The sequence below is a fragment of the Odocoileus virginianus genome, chromosome 5 (genome assembly GCF_023699985.2).
Source record: "Odocoileus virginianus isolate 20LAN1187 ecotype Illinois chromosome 5, Ovbor_1.2, whole genome shotgun sequence".
In the NCBI taxonomy this organism is placed as follows: Eukaryota; Metazoa; Chordata; class Mammalia; order Artiodactyla; family Cervidae; genus Odocoileus; species Odocoileus virginianus.
The window spans coordinates 39,590,530-39,608,019 of NC_069678.1; the positions used below are offsets into that span (position 1 = coordinate 39,590,530).

General features: G+C 41.1%; 1 long non-coding RNA gene across 1 annotated transcript in view; it reads left to right on the forward strand.

The window, feature by feature from the left end:
* Positions 1-4,486: 4,486 nt before the first annotated feature.
* LOC139035055 (uncharacterized) overlaps positions 4,487-17,490 on the forward strand; it is a 29,546-nt gene continuing 16,542 nt past the window's right edge. The window contains exon 1 of the long non-coding RNA XR_011487568.1: positions 4,487-4,589. This is a non-coding gene — a long non-coding RNA (uncharacterized lncRNA). The remainder of the gene's footprint in view (positions 4,590-17,490) is intronic.

Genomic DNA, 17,490 nt, shown 5'->3' on the forward strand with positions numbered 1-17,490 from the left:
TGGCAGATGGTATGGATCCCCAGGGAACACTGCCTCACAGATCCAGATCTCTGACAGGCTTCTCTGAGGGAGGACAGCACATTCCTCAGTGCTGACCACAGCATCTCCCACATCTATCTCCCACTGTGCGGCGACCCCTACCCAGCCCGTCCCACACGTCCCTTAGCGCTCATTAGCCTAAGAGGCCCGGAGCCGGCCTTGTTTCCAGTGTCTGTAAGCTCAGAGGGCAAGTTGCCTTCCTCCTTCCCTGCTAGGATTCTACCTTCGAGGTTCAGTTGCTTTGTCTTTTCTCTTACACCCTCAACACCCAAAATATTTTACCCCTTCACCTAGAGGTTGGAGCTATTCACTCTCCCTTATAATCTGAGTTGGGTACCTTCCACTCACCCTTTGGAGAGAAACAACCTTCTCAAAGATATTTCAAAGACTTTTCAGGGGTCTAAGGGAGACTCCCCAGGGATCCCCTCACCCCTTGGGAAAGGCAATTCTACTCTCAGCGATGGTAAGGAGATATTCCAGCCTCAGTGATCAAAAGTACAAACCTTCAAAGAAGAAAAGCGAGCAGAAAAAATAAAATCTGACTATACTATTGACAAGGCGCATATATTGCTGTAAACAAACGAAAAGTGAAATTGAGTGCCCCTAGGTGGTATGCTTGGCATTGGGAATGGAGAAAATGATCAGACCGTGTGCCTGCCCTCAAGGAGGTTAGATCCTAAGTGAAACTGACGGATGATGACTGACCATACAGTTTCATAAGAACCATTAGCAGCTACTAGAGCACAGCATGCTGACACAAAGGAAAGGCCTCAACCATCCTGCAGGAAACAGCCAAGACCACAAGGACCTCCTTTAGAGATGGCAGCCTGGGCATGGACGGTGATCAGGCTGAGCTCTGGGTGTGAAGCAGAGGCACAGAGGGAGAGGGTGTGGGATCTCCTTAACATATAACTTCATGAAAAATAAACTTAATATGAAAGGAAAGGTGTTGGTATTAGGATTCTCTTGGTTGAAAGTAACTGAGTTGAACAAAGATATTGGACCATAATCAAATACAAGTGCAGAGATGCAGAAACAACTTGAAATTGGGGTTGAATGCCATGTGACTTTGTGATTCCTTGACAAGGGAGGCTCATTCTCTTTCACAGACTGACCACCTTCACATGGTGCAGAGCACAGCTCAGAAAGCTCCTGAGTCCAGCACCCAAGGGTCACCTCCATCAGATGGAGGTACACTATCTTCCCTTGAATCCAACTTAGAAAACCCCAGATGAAGATTCTGATTGGCCTGGGTTGGTTCAGAATCCACCCCTAGGCCAATAAACTATAGTGAGGGCTGGGGAAGGAGATAAGATCATACTGCCCAAGAAAAGCCACAGGAGCTCTTGTTGGTGCCAGTCCTGGAGAAGAGAAAGCCGGGAGCCAAGAACCATCCCAACAGACATCTCTGACCCATTTAAATGCTCCAAATACCCAGGATTGGAAGGTGGAGTTTGACTAAGAAATTGCACCACTGTTTTTATCATTTCCTAGTTAGGACCCTAGACCAGCTCTGAGATACTATGAGCACACAGCAATACCTTTTCTAACTATGTTCTAGTATGGAATGAATAAATACAAACTGAAATAAATAAACACAAACAGCTTACATATATCTAGCATCTTACCAAGCATTAAGGGGAAGACATGAGAGTAGAAATCTGAAGAAATAAGACTCACTGCCTGCCCTCAGGAGCTTACTACTATTGGAGTGACTTGGGATCGGAGGTGGGTCTGGGAGACCATCTACCCACAGACTTTCTAGTAAGTTCCTAGGAGACCACAAAGCAGGCTGGGGGAGGGAGCTGGAGAATGGGGCAGGAGGAGTCATGAGAGGCTGAGCAGGCAGGCATGGACCTCCTGGTCTCCGCGAAGCTTCTATAGCATCTCCTGCTTTATCTGTTCTGCATACTGGCATTCCACATAAAATCATATTTGTAAAAAGTTTCTTACTTCTTTATGAATGTTTTAATACTCCAGGTATAATCCAGCTCCCTTGAGCAGCTCCTGGAGGTTCCAATGCCCAGAAAATCTGCTTATTATATGTGTTTAATCCTCACAACTATGCTGAGATCCAGCTGGTGAAGGCAAACATGGATCTGGAACCCCCTCCTCCTGCTCCCCAGGTTGCCCTCAGGCCTCATTTCCCTTGTTTGAAATAGCCAAACAAAACCACTGTCAAGAGGCCTCCTGTGGAAATGCAGAGTGGAGCTCATCCTCTGGGATGTTCAGTAACAGGGGATGGAGTAGCACCCCTTGCGGAAGGAAGGAGGAAGGGAGAAAAGGAAGGGAGCAGAGAGCTAGCTCAGGGAGGACCACACACCAAAAATGGTGCCAGATGTTTGACGTGTGCAGATGGGCACAGCATGATATGTGAAAGGAGAAGCAAAAGAAAGATGCAAAGAGGCATGGAAGAAAGAAGAGAGGGGAGATGCTGGGGCCAGACCAGCCAAGGAGTGCCGAGGGTCACTTCCAACAGCTCAACCTCTTCCCTTGTCTTGCATCACAGTTTAAAGTCCTGAAGGCACTGACTCAACATTTTCTCAGGAATTCATAATCAGATACTTTAAAAAAGCCATAGCAAATGTTACATGACCGTTTCTATGTTCTGGGCGCTGTGCTCGGGGCAGATGGAACATGGGAAGCCTGCGTAGACTCAATTTGGTGACCCTACAAGCCAGTGTCCTATTGACCAGGAGTCATTTGCTGAGGATGAGAAAAACTGATTTTCCACTAACATAATTCATACACGTCTCTCTTGCTGTTAAAAACAAGAGAATTATCTCATGCAGTGAAACATTTTAACTTAATTAGAATTGCCTTCCATTTCAGTTATTTTACTTTCATAACTGAATAGTGTTCCTTTCAAAGCATAGAGATAACTTATATTGATAGAGTTGTAAAATCTTATTCAAATTTTGCTTTAAAATCTAATTTCTCTGACTTGCGTGTTTATAGAATGTGTCCCATATTTTTGCTCTTGTTTTCTCTTATAATTCTCTAAATCAAACAACTGCTTGAGAAACCTGGTATCAGGATTCTAATTTAGATAATAGCCTAGTTTTCCAGTATACAACCAGAGGCCTGCAATATTTGGTTTCAGATTTTCAGGCGGCTACAACTGCTGGTCCCAGGGTGATTGGTGGCAGTATGAAACCCACATCCAGCCACAGGAAACTGGCCAAAAGGAATTTTTTTTTTTTTTTTTTGAAGGGGACTGTCTATTCTGGTAGGACAGGACCAATTCCATCTTGTGGGTTTGTCAGGAACATGGGTAGAAAGCAGAGTTCCTGGCATCATGTTCATCATTTATTCTGCAGGTGTTTGGCATTCCCTTAAACACTGATTCCCCACCCACCCTAGGAAGCTGCCTTCATGCCCCAGCTCTTAATCTGTCTTTGTCTGTGCCAACTGTTTTGCATTTAATCCTCACAACAATGCTAAGAAATATTATCACTCCCATTTTACAGATGAAGAAATTGAGATCTAGAGGCTTCCACGGTGGTCCAGTGGTTAAGACTTCACCTTCTAATGCAGGGGAGTGTGGGTTTGATCGCTGGTCAGGGAGTTAAGATTCCCACATGCCTTGAGGCCAAAAGACCAAACAAACAACAAAAAAAGAAGCTATTATGACAAACTATATACAAACTATTATAACAAATTCAATTAGGACTTCAAAAATGATCTACATCAAAAAAAAAAGAAAGAAAGAAACAAAACTTAAAAAAAAAAAGAAAATGAGACTTAGAGAAATTAAGTAGCTTGACTTTGGGCAAACTAACTGGAAAGCAATGGAATGGGGCCATGGTTGTTTCAGAACTCCAAAGCCCCTGTTCCTACAGTAGACACGACTCCATAGCAATGCCTCTAGAAAAAAAGCAAGCACATTTTTCATTTATATTCATATCTTAAAGTTTCTGCTAAAATGACTATTTTTGATTTGAGATCTGCAAAATCAGGAGTTCCTGACTTCAGGTCACCAACTCTTTCAGTCACACCAAGGAAGCAGTATGTGGTGGAATAAAAGAACACTGCTCTAGGAGACCTGGTCCATAAGTCACCACACTGACACACAGTAGGTGCTCAGTAAACACATGGGGAACTGAGAACCATAGGTCATGTATGTACATTTGGTTATGCCTTTCTTTCTGGGTGTTCAAGAGGGCACTTTAAATAAAGATCCTACACTTCGTGCCAGCATCACAGGGCATCAAAAACTAGCATTTACTGAATATCCGTTAAACTTCCTTTGTGGTATAAAATTTGGGGGTTAAGGAAAATGTAGGAGACTTTTGCTCAAAGTAACCTCTGCCTCTAACTGCTATTTTGTTCAGCTTCTCTTCCTTTCTAACTTTGTCCCAGAAAAATCTCAAGGGAATTGAAATTAAGCTGTTTCCCAGATTTGCTTTTCAAAATTAGTCCTGGGTTGGCCTTCAGCACCGCAAACACATTCTGCGTGGTCACAAGGGAGGACTGCCTTGAATTCTTGGAGCAACTACGAAGTTTCGGGGGCCAGACAAACTAAACAATCACCAGAAAAAAAGACACAGGTGGGTGTTTTATACTAATTACTGCCTGCCATGCTGATCTGTCCAGGGGCATAGACCTCTTTGGCTTACCCTTTGATCCTCATCCTTTCCTGTTACTGGAAATAACATCTACTTTCTGGACCAGGGACTGGGGAAAGTTATCCACAAGAGTGAAATCAGGTCAAAGTTTTCCACAATGCCCGGGGACCACAGCAGAGTCATAGCAGCCCCCGATCCAAATGGTCCTCCTCCGCGGTGTGGGAGGTGATGAGGTCGTACTTGCACACTGGCCATTAACGGTGCAGTGACTCATCCCATCAGAGGGCCCATCTGTAAATGCTAGACATCGTCAAGAACTTGGCTCCATCATTCTCTTGCGGAAAAAGAAATTCAATTTTAAATCTGCATATTCATCATTCTGGAGAAATAAATACAGTATGAGATGAAAATATTTAACAGTCAACATTTGATAATTCCCCAGTCTCATTCAGGACAAGATTTTGTCCTAAGGAACTGTAACACCCTTAGATGTGGGATTTTACAGGCAACGTTCAAGAAAGCTATCTTTCTTTCCCATAATAGATTTTCTTTCATTCTATGTGGGTTTTCAACAGATTGCTCCCAAGGGGGAAATCCTACCCGATTCTGTCTTTTCCTTACAGGGCTGTGGTTGTGGTGTTTTAAGCATCGCTGGGAGTTTCCTGTGTATCTGAGTCGTTTGTATCTTTTCATCCTTAAAGTCATCTTTTCACTGACATTCCCTCTTTAAAGAAAAAAAAAGTTTTGGTTTTTTTTTTTTTTTACTGTAAAATATAAGAGCTACATCAAATGTAAATTATCATCTCAAGTGAGTCCTGTTTTGCTGGGTTTTTTTTTTCCCTTGGCCATATACAGGTTGTTTGTGCCCTGGAAAAAAAACAAATGTAATTTACAGGTTCTAATAGGGAAACTGAGGATGGAATTTTAAGAGTGAAATATCAATGAAACATTTTGCCAATAAAAATGTGGATTTCTGCAAGCCTTCTTTTAAAAAATGTTAAAAATTATGGGACGGACTGTTTGTGGTCAACTTATGTAGATTCTATTCACAAATGCCCCTTATTTTCTATCACACAAGAAATTAATGGAATCTAAACCAATTCCTCTTGCATAGACATTATTCAGTGGTAACAACTCCCAGTATGAAGAATCCAGGTTTCCTTCTGTCTAATCATATGGCCATTTTCCCAACTGTTTCACACATGCTAATGGAGTGTGACAAGTAAAACACATTTGGCTCAGTGTATTGTCCAACATGAAATGGATTCACAACCACAAAGCTTCTAATCATTTTTCTCCTAATATACCACTGCTTTGGGGGTTTGGTGTCTTCCCTGTCATAAGCGATTTCAGTGCACTGACCAGGGTAAACTTGACAGATTCTTTATCAATGTCAAGTATCTTTTGTGGTTAAGTCCAGTAACGCTAAAACAAAACGCTTCATAGATACTAGATATATGGTGGCATTACGGAATTCTCTTGCAGGCAATATTTTTTGGTCAACCTATGAAAAGAAAAAAGGAGTGAGGGTGAAAACCAAAGGAAGATGCAGCAGATCTTGGCAGTTATTTCTGTGGAAGTCAGACAATGTGACTGACATGGGGCCTATGACTCTCCCCTCCTCCATTCAGGTTAGAATAGAACAAAGAGACATTGCCAACAAAGAAAGCCATGATCTAGGGGGAGGGGACAGAATCTCAATAGGTTTTTAATTTCAGGAAACAGAGCAGTATTTCAGGGAAACACGGGACCCCTGCCTAGGCACACATTTACATCTACAAGTATGTGCCCACCTGTACCAATTAAAATCATACATTTTCCCTGTGGGTTTTTCTCATGCCTTGGGAAATTAATCTCTTAGACTTCATTGACATTATCAACTCTCGCAATATCTAACATTAGTGTGAACTGGCTTAGAAAAAATACAATCCAAGCATCTCTGTATAAAATAGAGACTCTGTTAAGTTTGCTTTTAGTAAAAAGAGTCTGCAGTGCCATCAATATTAGGCCTTTTCCAGCAGTTCTAGCCGTGACAGCTTCATTATGGTGGATGTTCGCTTTCGTGGTTCATAACAATGGCTATTTTAAAAGACTCACCAATGTGTACAACATGAGGCCTGCCAATCCCCACAAATAAAGATGTCCCAACCACTTGATAAATCCTTGGTGTTTAGTTGGCTCATCAGAGGTTTCAGAATATCACTTTTCAGAGTAACAGTGGATGTAAGAAGCCTCATTGTCTTTTTATTAACCCAAAAGCCAAGGATAACAAAATTCTCATCAAAGCTGTGAACAAACTGTGGAAAGAAGTGCTCTAAGTGCTGGGAGCTAACCTGGAATTGTTATTTGTTATACTACCAAACCAGTAAATTAGTAGGAACAAATAAGTCCTCAGCTACCAGATGCTTTTCTGTATTACACAGTTAATGACTGAATCTATTTCAATATTTTATCTGATTTTTTTCTTTTTTGTACTAATTTAGAAAGTTGGTACTTCAGTGTAATTGAACTCATTGAAGCTAAAAATGTCCAGACCTTTTTAATAAGGTACCTTTCAATATTAAACTTTGGGGTCTGTTTTCCTCCCAAGTAGGCACTTAACTCCCATTAGCACTAATGGCAATTGTGTCCAAACACTGGATAGGAAATATATGTCTCTGTATTGAGCTCCATGGAGGGAAAAAAAAGAAAGAAAGGGAAAAACAACATTGAGATTGAATAAAAGAGGTAGAGTTGATTCATTTACAAGATGAAATTAATATCTGGCACCCCCAAATTTCAGAGCACGCATACCTTTAATAAGTGAGATGAGGAGAAAATTTCTAAATCATTTTGAATAATACCCAAATCATGCTTTTCCTGAGCAATCTGTTTTCCCTCCATCCCCAGCATATACATTAGGCTCATTTTGCACTTGTTATGTACATAATGATTCTAGACAACATAAGATGATTTCATGATTTTTTTCCTTATTATTTTTACTTATCTACCAGTGAGCCAATTTATGCAGCTTAAACCATTGCTAAAGATGCATCAAAAATTGTCTGTAATCATTACAAATAATAGCACTGAATGTTCACAAGAAGCTGTTTTCTTATCATATTTTCATTAAAACATCTTTTCAACCTGCTTTGCTTTTCCCACGTCTGAAACCTGCGTTGTAATCAGTCTTATTAACTGAGAACATAAATATGATTTATTATGGTCTGATAATGGAAGCTACGTGGACCCAGAGAAGGGCTATATTGTCCTTTGATAAAATGGCTCTTTTCTCTCAAATGGAGAGCTCTATCATGAGAACATGCAGAATGTAGTGAGTGATTATTTCCTCGGGGTGAGTGATGGCAAAGCCCGACAGAAAATCTTCTTGTTGACCATGACAGCCTCAGAGGGTCCCCAAACCTCCCTGAGTTTGACAACCTGCAGACACTTTTGATGAAGTGTATTCTTCTGCCAGAGACAGCCTGTCTGGGAGGAGAAAAGAGACCTTTATCGTCTGATCGGCTATTATTGTCTTGATCTTTTATAAGCAATCTCTAATGCACATGAATATAATATCCTTTCACACAAGTGCCAAGCATAATAGAAATGTGGTTATAGGACCCTCCCCCTGGTTATGTAAATGTTCTTACACTATAATTAAGAGAGATGGTTTGTGACTGATAGGGTAAGGAAAGAGTAATCAAACTGTTTTAGGATTATCTCCCTATTTTAAAGACTTCAAACCCAGGGTAAACAGCATTTATGGTAGCTATAGGGAACTAGGTTATCTTGAAGTCTTAGTCTAAAAGGAAAAATAGTTTTGAATATGGTATTGGTGTTATATTTTTATTAAACATGCAAATGGCAGCTGGTTTTCAGCCAAGTGATTACTATGCTGATATGACTTAGAAGAAAATGAGAATGCCTCTCAAAATACCTGGCTGAGGGTTACAGCTAGAACAAAGACCTATTAGTAAGGAATGCACTTGCACAAATGAGTCCTCCAGTCCAAATAAAGTTCTCCAATAAATTTTTCTCTTATTCATTTCCGGGATCCTAAATATGGGGAAAACAAATTTAATTAACAAATATATTTGCAGGCAAAACTCTTGCAATTATTGGGCAATTAAATTTACTCTTTATGTGACCCATGGGAGCCATCTCCATTTCTAAGCAGTGAAGGATAGTTCTAGATGGTGTGTGTTGGTATTTGGTGACAAAAGTTTTCTGATCTTCCAGATAAAACCCAACCAGACCTACAGCCAGCTCCTGGAGGCCAATAGCTTGATGTTCAATCTTAGTTGCTGGCAAAAAGGAGAAAAAGATATCACCCACCTGAAAAACTTCAATCTCCCCAGCAAAATACAGTGCAGTCATTCCTTTATATCTACTTATTTCATATCAGCAAACTCGACCAACCTCAGATCAAAAAAGTTCTGAAAAAACAATTTCAGAAAGTTCTGAAAAGCAAAACTTGAATTTGCCTCCTGCAGGCAACAATTCACATAGCATTTACATTGCATCAGATGTTACAAGTAATCTAGAGATGATTTAATGTACACTCGAGTCTGTACATAGGTTATAAGCAAATATTATAACATTTTATATAAGGAACTTGAGCATCGTGGGTTTTCATATCCTCTGAGGTCCTGGATCAATCCCCAGAGGGTACTAAGCCATTACTGTACTCAATTTTTCATTAACCTTCTGACATCTGGACTCCGAGGTGTCCCTACACTAATCACTAATGGGTTTTGCATTACCAATTAGTGGAGAAAACTCTCCAGCGCTGATGCCAAAGAGTTAATATCATTAGTTTCACACCACTGGGTGGTCAGTTGGAAGAGCAGCCCATGAACTCAAGAGTGGAGAGTCAGGGATCCTGACTTGGAGACAGCTCTTGCTCTGAAGGAGAAAGCTGCAGCTCACAGACATTGACCTCCATGTCTCTGTCCTGGCATCTAGCCTCAAGGTAGATTCAAATATTACACAAGAATGCACGCATATGCCCACACATTATGCACAGGTCTAGGCCAGAACCAATCACCAGCCTAGTCAGGCTTTATTGCATCTGTCTCATCAGAGGGTAGATCAGACCAGAGGAATTCTCTCTCTCTCAGCACCTCTGTCCATTTGCTTCTCTAGGCAATGACTTTCCCATGAGAATGAAAAAATTTGCCATTTCAGAGGGAGTTGGGTTTTGAGAAGTGTTTGATCTCCCTCAAGAGATACTTCTCTGAAGTTCTGCCAACCCTCGATTATCTGTACAAATGAGGCCTAAAGAAAGAATGGAAAGATTCGATGCACAGATAATCTTCAAATTCCAGTTCGGTCTGTATTTTAGTTTCTTTCTGAACAAATTGTACCAGAGCAATTAACAAACAAAACTGACTGGATGTTTCCCTTCTCCTTTTATGGTCAATTTTGTGGGTGTCAGCAGAGTGAGGAAATTGTCAAAACAGAGGCAATAGGAGAAAGGAAAGGGAAGAAACAAAATGCCCAGATAGTCTGCAAATGGGATAATGTAGTCTTGAATAACTAAGAAGAATCTAATTTTAAAAAGAATAAAACAAGTCCCAGAATGCAAATCTATCTACAAAATGCACAACCTCTTCCCCCAACCCTAAAACAGCTCATAGAAAAACCAATAAGTAAACAAAAAACCATAAGAAAAACTCCAATCTACTGTCCCCATCCACATTTTCCCTGATCTAATCTACACATGTTCTAAGTTAAATTATATCCTAAAGAGGATCTGGTCAGAGAGGAGGAGAAGAAAGCACAGAAGACATTTCTTATTTATGTTCCATCTGGCTTTGCTGTCAGGTATTGATAAAAACAGCCTTGTTTTGAAAACTGTACTGGCCTAAAACTTCAGAAATTGATCAACTTTAATTTGTTTTTCTTAGAAAAACCAAAATCCAACGAAAGGACAATGACTCAGCACTTTATTTTCTTTTTTTTTCCCAGTCTCAGACTTTTCAGATCATTATACCAAAAATGTTTGAATACTTTTGAGACTGAAACTAGAACCTCGGTACTTCCATTCAAGGCCAGTGTCTAGAACTCCTCAGTTAAGGGAAGCGACACTCTTTAATGACCTAATCATGCACATTTTTTTGGCCAGAGTCATTGACTGACTGCACATACTTAGTTCTGCTTTAGAAATGAAAATCTAATAAAGTAATTGGCAGTTTCAATGTCACAGAAATTTTCTCCAACATCCCAACTGGAATTGTGAAAACAGGCTCAAATTCCTATAAGCTCTGTCCCCTTTCACCCTCAAATGCCACGCTTCAAACCCAAACCATTTCCTAAGAAATTGCAGGACTTGGCTGGGTTCAGAGGTCGAGGCATAGGGTAGGGAGGAGGAAGACTCTTTCTTCAAGTTGGAGGGGATTTGCTTTTTTCCGGAGTCTTGAGGCTGGGAATGTTCTGCTTCTTGCAAAGGAATTCAAAGGAGCCATTGTGTTGGAAACTTTGCTTCCCAATCGGCCTCTGACAGCTACATCAGAAGCAGCAGATACTTCAGCCCTGCCTCTGGAAAGAGACGTTTTTTAAAAGGAAAAAAAAACACTCCTGAAGACACTGAAGCCTAATTACTCTACAGCCCATAGTCTTAAAGATTGAGATCTCTGATACTATGTGATAACCCCTTAAGGAAGGGGAGCAGCTCCATCAGGACCTGAACAGATAGCATTTCTATGTTTTACCCTCAATAAAACTAATATTCAAAACAAGTAGGCTGACAATTGCTTTCATTTCCCCAGCTTTTGAATTGTGGTGATCATTATGCAGGATACAACAATACCATTTATTAAGCTACCAAATGGAAAATAAACTTTTCACTAAAATGTAAAAGGGATTTAGGATGTCTAAGAGTAAATGATTAAGGAATCAGTTTATGTTTATCACTGCTCCCCTTGCTTCTCTAAAAGATGTGTGTATCAAATCCTCATATTTATGATGGTACCTTTAAAGTTCTGAATGGTTTGGATCTTAGCCTTATAAATCCATGCTAAGAAAACAAATTTTTATAAGCAGCATGGCCATTACACTTACAGAGGTTGAAGCTGGCACACAAGACCCCCGGGAGAAATTCCCCCAGTTTCCAGTGCTACTGTGACCCAAACAGAGAGGAACCAAGGGCAGGAAAGAAAAAAGGAAGGAAGTAGTCGTCTGGGAAACACTGGCGGTGGAGGATGGGGAGAGAAGGCATTGGTTGATAAAGGGGGCTGATGAAACCATTATCAAGCAGACTAAGGGGGTGGAAAGCCATGGAGACAGCACCATTTCCCAAATTTTAGACACAAATGAAGAGTCCTAAGTAATTGGAATTTTTCTGCTAGCCAAATCAAATCCTGGGCCTCTCAGAAACCACTGGAAATGTCTCAGGTTTTCTCATTTTGCTATTTTGATGGAAATTAAACTTGTAAATCAATAAGAACAGAATTAACTCTGTAGAACACAGCTCTGTTCCTTTATCCTCTATTCTCCAACATACTACATATCTGATTTCCTGCCCAAATGATTTAAGATTCCCAAATGCAAGTGAAAAAAATTTGTTCGAGATTTGCTTGTAAAATCACCTAAATCTCAGCTCAAGTTCCCTATTCAGAGAACATTTTAAAGTAGACCTGGAACATAAAATTGTATAGTTGTCTTTTGGGAAAAAAAAAAAAAAAGAATTATGGATGCATAGCCATGAAAGGATTATGGAATAGTCCTCAAAAATGCTTGAAGTGATTGACATGTACATACCAGGGGAACCAGATGAGTCATATAGACATGAGCATTGTCTTCAAGCTTCTTCAACTTGCCTTGTATACCCTTTGCTGGTTCCCCTCCCCCTCTGCCCTTCCTCTGGGCATCTTTTCTTTTTCTTTTTTTAACCTGTGTCATCTATTCTTTCCTCTAGACTTATCATCTGTTATCCAACTTAATTTTTTCTATTGTATATTTCTGTCACAACTCCTTTATTATCCTATGATAACTATCTCATTCCTTTAGACCACAGACACACTCAAGAAGTCCTACAACTAAAGATATCGATTCTCATTATAGAAACAGGCAGTCTCCCCTACTCTCAGCTGCCTTTCTCACTCCACCAATTAAGGTTTTCCAAATCTGGAGCAAGATTAAGAGATGTGTGCCCATTGCTAGCCGTTGCTGGTGGTTGCTGAGAAACTCCGAAACAGAGATCACACAAAATGAAAGCATGACAATCCAAGAGAAGCCTGGAACCAATACTTGGGACAAGCGTCATTCAATTCCTGATTCTTGAACCCTGACCCCAAGGTTCCCCTGAGCACCCAGTGCAGCCACATTTCCAAAAAACACCCACCGTTGTTCTTGAATTCTTAGTTCTCTGCATCTGGCTACTGAATCATCAGGTTGCAGCCTCACTGGGGCACTTTCAACTCCTAGTGACTTTGTGGTCCCTGACTTACCCTGCTGAACATCTTTCGGGGGCTTTGCCAAAATCTTGCATTTTCATTCACTCTATTATAAAGCCTCCTTTTCAACTATAAATATTTAGACAATTAAAACTACATTTTGTCATCCTCTTGGATGCTTCATGGAGAGGACAGACTATGCAGCGAGTGGTCTCTCTCAGCCATAACCAAGGCCATGGGAGGACGGCTCCCCAGAACTGCCCTATCTTATTTACAAGTGTGAAAATACTAAATATTTAAGCAAAACATTTTGTAATAGAGCATCTCCTTGTGCTAATTATCTGGCTTAAAGTTAAAAAGGGAGAAACTTCAACCATTTGACAAAGATTGACAGAAAGAATGAAAGGAAAAATATGGGAAGGGGTGTCATGTCCTGGGATTGTCAACCAGGGCCAGAGTAGCAACTCTTGCTCATTTCTGCTAATGGAGGAGTCATTTGCCCAAATAAAGTCAAACCTTCAGTTTCAACTTCTTCCATAATTGGTACTGGGACTGTTGATAGCAGAAGTCTACCAGTTAGGGTCATGTGTCCCAATATGCAAACATACATCTTCTGATACACACACAAGGAATTCTCACACACATGGGTGAACAGTAGAAAACAAAAGAAAATCACAAATAGGCTACTTCATACCAGGTAGCCCAACAGTGATGGCAATATGAAACCCAACTCATGTAAATCCATGGCTGATTCATGTCAATGTATGGCAAAAACCACTACAATATTGCAAAGTAATTAGCCTCTAACTAATAAAAAAAAAAAAGAAAGAAACCCAACTCAAACCACTTATACATAAAACAAGAAATCCACCCCTCATGTAACTGGGAAGTTCAAGATATGGCCTAGTTTCAGACCTGGCTCACCTGAGACCAGGTGTTCAAACAAGACGGTCAGAAATCTATGTCTTTTTCACCATCTCTTACCTCAACCTTATTCTATGTTGGCTTTACTTTCCTTTCAACCAGATTTTTCTACCTGTAAGAAAAACACAAGCAGCTCTAAGTTTATACTGACCTTTACCAAGACATCCTCAAAAAACATGTCTATTTCTCAGAAATCATGTCAAATCCCCAAAGGACTCTTTAGAGTGCTGCTTCAGTCACTTGGGGATGGGGGAATCCTGGCCACTTGATTGACAGCCCTACCAGAGTCGCAAGGAATGTGGGAGGGGAAGATTCCGAGGGGATGGGCCTTTTATCAGAAGAAAGGAGGGTGGAGACTGGGTGGTGGAAGGCAGATGTCCTCCGGGCAGTGCCATTCCCAGCACTTTAAACCGAAATCACTTGCAGGGGCCTTGGGAACTTATTAGCGTCCCCTGGCTTGGTGGCAAGACAGCACCTTCCCTTCCCTCCAAGTTGCTGTGATGCTTTTCGAGTCTGAGTGGAAAACAAACCTCAGCACCTTATGAGTTCCAACTACATGGATGAATAAGTTCTGCTCAGCAGCTTGTGATGGTTCTTTTATTGCCATTACCAACCATCATGTAAATAAGTAGTTACTGACTTAAGAACTCAGTATTTACTCCATAACCCTTGATGGGAACTATGATCCCTTTACATACCATCATAGAAGTACATAATTATAGACTTTTGAAATGGACATTTCTTTTAGACATTCACTTATAATAGCTCCTTCAAAGTTGTTAAGCTTTTATCATTTGAAGACCCAAGTAGAAGAAAACACTTAGTTCATTCCTCATAGAGAGCAAACTTGTCTTTAAGATGGCAGGAGCTTCCTGCCAAGAACTCATGGACAACTTCATCAAAATTAAAAAAAGTCTGGCTGGGGCTATTTGGACAGGATATGAAGTTGCTGTTAGATCATGTTCATCTCATTTAGGAATTAAATATTGACTCTAACTGATCATTGGTTATTGTTTCTTTAGTCCTTCCTGAAGGAAATCTTGTCACACCCACTTGTTCTGTCTTTATTACTGTCCAGCAACTGTTCTATAAAAGTAAAATGTTGGGTGGGTCCATTGGCTTTAAGATTTCTCATTACTCAAGCACAGAACACAACTTTAACAGAGAATAAGTTTTTATTGTGTATTGAATATATTGGTCCCATCGAGGAAGCCACAGCCAGGATCAAGAGATTGAGAGATACCTGCTGAGGTCATGAGCTTAAGAAAACAGGGTGATGTGGCTGATTTACATCAATGTATGGCAAAAACCACCACAATATTGTAAAGCAATTATACTCCAATTAAAATAAATTACTTAATTTAAATAAAAAAGAAAATGGGGTGATATATGATGCAATGTAATGTATATCTGACATGATCAGGACATGTGATGTGTATTGTACTACAAAAATTATTGGCATACTACATTCAAATGAGTCTCAGGATATATAGTGAAATTTAACTTGCTTAGTTCAAATTAAGGAAACTACGAAGTGTTCACAGCTCTATCAAAGGTACCAGACTTAGTGAGGGAGATACAAAGATATAAATAATGTTTATTTTCATGCTTGCCCACCTCCATCAGGACTTTATCTCTATGAGCGCTACATCCTTCCTACCAAGCTCTCTTGGCTTCACGACTTAGAATTTCTCCTCAAGCCTTCAATAAGCACAGCTCCTTTTCAGTTTCTGCCTTTGTACAAGTTGTTCCACCCGAACAGCATTCCCCTTCCTTTCTTCTGCTGCTGCTGAGTCACTTCAGTCATGTCCCACTCTTTGCAACCCTATGGATCACAGTCCCCCAGCCTCCTCTGTCCATGGGATTCTCCAGGCAAGAATACTGGAGTGGGTTGCCATGCCCTCCTCCATGGGATCTTCCCAACCCAGGGACTGAACCAATGTCTCTTACATCTCTTCCATTGGCAGGCAGTTTCTTTACCACTAGTACCACCTGGGAAGCCCCTTCTGCCTGCTGCTGCTGCTGCTAAGTCACTTCAGTTGTGTCCGACTCTGTGCGACCCCATAGACGGCAGCCCACCAGGCTCCCCTGTCCCTGGGATTCTCCAGGCAAGAACACTGGAGTGGGTAGACCTTCCTAAAATGTCACCTCCTCAAGGAAGCTTCCCTGACCTCCAGGCAGAGCCAGTCACATTCTCTCTGCTTCTGGAGCACTTTCTTCAAACATCTATCTTGTACTATACACATTTGTACCTGTGTTTTTCTCCCCCATTATCCTGTGAACCAAGTTTATATCTGATTCACAGCCATATTATCCAGGTGCTTGCAGAGTACCAAGTACAAACAAGTCACTGGTAAGTCACTTATGCAAAGAAAAACTATGTTATTCCCACTGCACTTCTGCTTTCTGGGCCTCCAAGGCTGCTGGAATAGAGACAGAGCACTCTCAGCTCAGTCATGAGATTCAAACAGCAAGCAATGAGTGGGAGGGAGACACTTCGATGTATGGGGAAAGAAGGAGGACGAGAGGGAGAGAAGTGGAGAGAGAGAGAGCAAGAAAAGTGGAGGTGAGGCATTGCCGGAGGACAGCGTGAGCCAGAGGATGGGGAGTGAGGTGAGGGAAGGGGAAATGCAGGACCCTGGTGTGGCGGCCACGTGAGGATAGTGTGAGAGCGGACCTGCAGTGGGCAGACACTATGAAACCGTGTCTGAAAGGTAGACTGGAGTAAGGATTGACCTCCGAGGGTTTGGACTGCCTGGCTGAGGCATTTGCATGTGGACTCTGCTATGGTAGAAATTCAAGGAAAAGAGAGTAACATGGAAGTATCTGATCCCATCTGGCTTTGGGAAACTATTAAGGAAGCTATGATGACTTGGAGTCCTATGTTTCAAAACCATAACCTCAAACCATGCTTTTCAAGAATCTAATCTCTTAACCAGTCTCAGTGAGACACAAACCATCCTGGATGTGCCAGAGGAGAGAAAAATTTGTGGGTGATCAGCCCTGGTATTCCTCAGTCTCTAGATCCTCAAGAATGCCAGGCACTTGCTGTGCCTTCTGCCTGGGACTCTCTTCTCCAGAGTATCCTCATGGCTGTCCCTGCTTTCCCTAAGATCCCTGCTCAGATATCATGCCTACAGAGAGACCATCCCTCATCATCAGGTCAAAATAGCACATACATCACTCTACACCTTTGTCCTGCTTGATTCTTCTTCAAATCATTCATTGACTGCCTGACATCACATTTGATGTCTATTTCCTTGTAATCTATACCCTACAATACAGGGATTGTCCAACTTTCTATAGAAAGCTAGGCAGTAAATATTTTAGAACCTGTAGCCCATATAGTCTCTGTCTTAACTGTCTTAACCACTTAACTCTGCCACTGTCGCATAATGTAGCCATAAGCAAGCATAAATAAGTGAACATGGTTGCGTTCCAATAAATCTTCACTTACAAACAGGCTGTGGGCCAGATTTGGCCGTGGGTCATAATTTGCTAATCCTTGCTTCACTAAAAATCTCCATGAGGTCAGCAACTGGTCTATCTTGCTCACATTGGGATTTTCAGGGCCTGGCACA